Raw genomic sequence first — 5473 nt, 5'->3', positions numbered from 1 at the left:
TCTTTAGGGCGGAACTGAAAAGGGCTAGGGTGAGAATGGCATGATCCGCATTTTACAAATTAACATGCAGAGGAGTGCAACCGCTCGCCAGTTGCTAACAGAGTTCGCTGCGGAAGTAAATGCTACCGAAACAAGGATCCGTCCTCTGGGTCCCCTGGGTTCGGGACAATGTTCGACTTCGTGTTCTTGCCTAAGGCCGAGGGAACGGGTTTGTCTGGATCCGGTGTTTAGGGAAAACGTTTCTTAGCATTGTAGTTTTGAACCCCGGATCCACGTCAACGTTTCAGCGCCCAGACTGTGAAGGAAGCATTTTTGACATCACTTTTCCGTCGGAATCTCTGGCATCATCGGTGGACGGTCCTAAAAGGCTTCTCGACAAGTGACCACCAGTGCATCAGGTTCGAAATGGTTCGTGCTACTTTCCGGCGAGCACCAACGCGACGCTCTCCTGCGTGTGGAGAGTGGCAAGTGTGAACATCGGGGAGTTCCTCGAAGCTCTTGAAGCAGGCAGAGCCGCGCTAGCAAACGCTTCCGGGGGTGGTAGAATCGCAGCTGACACCGTCGTAAATTCAGTGATGAACCTGATAATAACGACGTGTGAGGCTTCCATACCCCGGAGGGGCCACAGGCGCGACAAACCGTCTATGTTCAGGTAGACGGCAGAAATTGTCGACCTACGGGGGGAGTGTCATAAGCTCCGCCGTTTGGCACAACGTTTACACCCCAACGAGGAGGTATGCGCCATAACGGGACAGTTTAGAACAGCAAAAAGGAGACTCCTCAGCGCTATAACTAAAAGCACAGCTCGGGGCTGGTATAACCTTGTCAACGTGAATGAAAACCCGTGAGGACTGTAAGCTTGTCACTCGAAAAATTGGGGCTTTGCGGAGGCCCTGCATATAAGTACCGACCAGATGGACCGCATTGTACGGGAATTGTTCCCCAGACATCCTGTACGGATTGATGTCAATAACGCGGAAAGCGTCGAAGGTTACCCTCTTTTCACAATGAGAGAACCCGAAAAAGAGGTAATCAATATGAAAAACAAGAAGGCACCAATTCCTGATGGCATCCCGCCGCAAGTTTACCGCCCAGACCTGTTGCTTGAGGCATTCAACGCTTACGAAAAGGAGGGCATTTTTCCTTGCCGCTTGAAAGTGGCCAGAATGGCGATGATCAGCAAGAGTAAAGGAGACCCGGAGCTCCCGTCTGCATATCGACCGCTGTGTACGCTTGACACGGCCGGAAAAGTGCTCGAGGAGCTCATCAGCAGTAAACTCGCTCAACGGATAGTGTTCCTCATAACGCTTGATGTCAGAAATGCCTTCAATTCTGTAAGATGGACAGATATGCTGAGCACGTTAGAAAACTCATTCCACGTGCCAGGCTATCTTTTGCGGATATTGAGGGATTATCTGAAAGACCGATTCCTGCTCTATGAGACGCTAAAGGGCCAGAGGAGGATGGATATCACGTCAGCGGTAGCACAGGGGTCCGTGCTAGGACCTGACCTCTTTTTTTTTTGTGCGTACACGGAGGTGGAAAATCTTGGAAAGACACGTCCGCCGCAGCTCCGCCGCCCGAACGGCGGAACTACAGCGGGCGCGTGTGGGATTCACACCCACTAAAAACCACCCCCGGTCTCTCCAGCCCCAGCCCCGTGGGACCACAATTGAGGTATTACTTCGCGGGGTAGGTTTGCTCTTAGGCACTCATCCTTCTCCTATTTGCAGCTTTCCTCCTTCTTTGTTCCTTCAGCAACTCCTCCTGCATTTCGATGATTGCGGAGCCAACCGCAAGCCACTTCTCCTCGGACTCCAGCATCTCAGTAACCAAGCTCTCCGGGGTCCCGCTCCTGCCCAGCACCTGGTTTAAGCTCCTTCTCTCCATCGCAAATCGTGGGCAGTGAAACATCACATGCTCTGGATCCTCCGGTATGCCATCGCATCTGGGACAGTTCGGAGAATCATCCAACCCAAAGCGGTGCAGATACTGCCTGTAGCAACCACCGTGCCCCGTGAGGAACTGGGTAATGTGGTAGTTGGTCTCCCCATGTTTTCGTTCAAGCCACACCCCAATGTTGGGAATGAGCCTGTGCGTCGCAGACTCGTCCCATCTGCGTTGCCAGAGATCAAGCGACTATGACCTTGCCGCATTTCTACGCTGTGCATGCCCCTCCATATGTCTTGCATTGTACAGGACACTCATTTCTTTGGCCAGAATGTCAACCGGGATCATACCTACCACCACCAATACTGCCTCATCTGATGTGGTTCTAAAAGCACTGCACACCCAAAACCATCCGCCGGTAAACCGAGTTCAACTGCTTCCGTCGGTGAGAGCTTGCAAGCGCCTCTGCCCACACAGGCGACGAGTAGAGCAGGATGGAGCGCACCACTCCGGCTAGCACCAACCTCCGGTGATGTTTCGGCCCACTAATATTTGGCAACATTTTTGCAAGTGCCGTGGTGGCGCTGACTGCCTTTTGGCTCAACTCAATTTTGTGTCAATTATTACCCCCAGGTATTTGATAGCCGGCTTTGATACGACCGTATGTCCACCGACCTACCCTTTTACAGTGTTATTTTTCCTGCGTTTCGTTATTAAGACCGCTTCCGTTTTCGCGTCCGCCAAGGTCAGCCCGGCCTTTTCTAGCCAGGACTTTACCGCTCTCACTGTTTCTGTTGCGTAAACCTCCACATCTTCTGGATGTTTTGCTGCAACAACCACAGCTAGGTCATCAGCAAAGCCGACAATCGTAGTCCCCTCTGGGACGGGAAGAGCAAGCACCCCATTGTACATGATATTCCACAACATGGGACCAAGTACCGATCCCTGTGGTACCCCGGCTGTGACAATGTACTCTTTGGGGCCCTCATCCGTCCCGTACCAGAGAGTCCTCTCTGAGAGGTAGTTTTCCACCAAATTCGCTAAATATCCGGGGACACTTATGTCAGCCAACGCCCGTTTAATTCTATTCTAGTTGGATGAGTTGAATGCGGTTTTGACATCCAACGCCACCACGGCACAGCAGCCGCCAGAAATCAGTGCACCTTTTGCCAGGTTTACCACCATGCCAATTGCGTCCACCACCAAACCAAACTGGCGTTTCGACAAACCATTGCTGGCTTCGACGATGGGCAGCAGTCTGTTGTAGATGACTCTCTCCACCATCTTCCCCATTGTATCCAACAGGCAGATAGGACGATAAGACGCTGGGTTTCCAGGTGGCTTGCCAGGCTTCGGAAGCAACACCAACTTTTGCTTTTTCCACTGGGCAGGGAATATTCCTTCTTTTAGGCACGCTTCGAAGGTGTTGGCGAAAAGTTCGGGCCTAATCTTCACTGACAGTTTCAAAGTTCGGTTGGGGATGCCATCCAAACCTGGGGCCTTGTTGTCACCGAAACTACCACATATTTCCCGCAGCTCCTCCACAGTTACAGGCGGTATTATGCCGTCATTTAGCTGGACAACAATTTGCCTTCTCCTATTTTCGTGGTGAGGGAACAGAGTGGTAACAATGTGTTTCAGGAGGCGCTGACAGATCACCTGGGGTGATTTCCGCAGCCCTTTCATCACCACTCTGTAAGCCTCGCCCCAAGGGTTTATGCCGGCATGGTCGCACAGCTGTTTGAAGCAGTTCTTTTTGCTCCTCCGAATGGCTTCCTTTAGGCGGCCACGCAATTGTTTGTGTACCTCCTCTCGACCGTCGCCACCGGGTTTTCCCCTGAGCCTCTGGCAAAGCCTCCTTGCCCGAAAACATGCGGCTCGCAAACTTGCGATTTCGTTGTTCCACCAGTAGTTGGGTTGTCTACTGGGGGGCAATCGCCTTCTGGGCATAGTAGCATCGCATGCTTCCGTCACCCATCGAGTGATCTGGATGGCTTTCTCTCCAGCCGTACCATTCAGGGATATGTCGGATTTGAGCACCGCGGAAAACGTGTCCCCCTCGAAAGCTTTCACTGTCCAGCCAAGCATACCACCCGGTATTCTGCGCGAAAACTCTTTTTCGAGCTCGATCCGCCCTTGATCTCTATACAGATTGCCTAGTGGTCGCTGTGAGTATAGTCCTCACTGACATGCCAAGCGATTCTACTGGCTAAAGTGGCACTCACGTATGTCAGGTCCACTATAGACCCCAGGCCCCTTCCCCGGAAAGTGTACGAAGACCCAACATTCGCCAGTACCACGTCCACCTCCGCGAATGCTTCGAGGAGAACACGTCCCCTGACATTAGTTATCCGGCTGCCCCATTCAAGAGCCCATGCATTGAAATCGCCTCCTATTATGATCGGCCAACGTCCTCTTGCATCCAAAACATGAGCAGCAAGCATCCGCTCATACTCGACGAATGTAGCGCTGGGTGGAGCATAGCAGCTGTAGATGTGGATGCCCTTCACCTTCGCTCTGATGAGGCCCATTATTTCCTGGAAGGCTTGTTCTCCACAAGTCCATAGCGCTGCTTGGCCTGATTGGTCTTTGACCCAAACGCTACCACCGCGGTTTCGGTATGGTTCACTTAGTAGGACCTGACCTCTGGATCGCTTCATACGATAGTCCGCTGGGACTCGATATGCCCGAAGAGTCGCGCCTGGTCAGGTATGCAGACGACGTTGCGGCACTTGTTGCCAGACGTACTGTTGAACAGGCGTAAAGCAGACCTGGCATATTGATGCGACGGGTAAGCGGATGGATGATTACTCATGGTTTCAGCCTTGTGCTGGAAAGGAACGAAGTAGTCATCTTGACCAGAAGGAGAATCCTGATCCTGGGTCCCATATCGATCGGCGAATTGACTATGGAGTCAAAATTAGAGGCTAAATACCTTGGTTTATTACTCGCTGGAGTCGCGGCCTTAAGTCGACTAATGGCGAACGTTGGGAGCCCTGTATCTACTAGGAGGCGTCTCCTTGTGGGACTAGTGCAGTCGGTTCTGCTGCGGTTGGCGCAGAGGTATGGGCTGATGTCCTTGACAAGGAGGTGCATGTTAAGCACATTGCTCAAGTGGAGAGACGCTTTGCGAGTGGCGTCTGTTTACCGCCCTGCCTCAAAATGAGCCATGATGGTGATCGCGGTAGTGATCCCCGTTGCTCTCTTTGCCAAAGAGCGCAGAGTTATCTACCGTCGCAAGGGTGAGAACTTAAGAGGGATGGTTTCCCGTGAAGAACGTCAACGCACCCTTACTGAGTAGTAACGCTCTTGGCAAAAGGAGCCAAGGGGCGGATGAGGCATGGAGGTTTTCAGTCTTACCTGGACAAGATTGGGAAGGCCAATTTCCTGATTATGTGTTCTGCAATGGATTGACGGCGGACGCTGAACACACCCTTCTCTCTTGCTGTTGTCTTGTTCGAAACTAGGTATTTCCTATAATTTTATTTACTTTATTAAAAAGTATCAATAAAATATCCGTTACACTCTATTTATTTATTATATTTATAATTTAATTTAATTAATTTGATAAATAACAATTCAA

This window comes from Hermetia illucens, chromosome 7, assembly GCF_905115235.1.
Source record: "Hermetia illucens chromosome 7, iHerIll2.2.curated.20191125, whole genome shotgun sequence".
Lineage (NCBI taxonomy): Eukaryota > Metazoa > Arthropoda > Insecta > Diptera > Stratiomyidae > Hermetia > Hermetia illucens.
Note: the sequence above shows the minus strand (reverse complement) of the source record.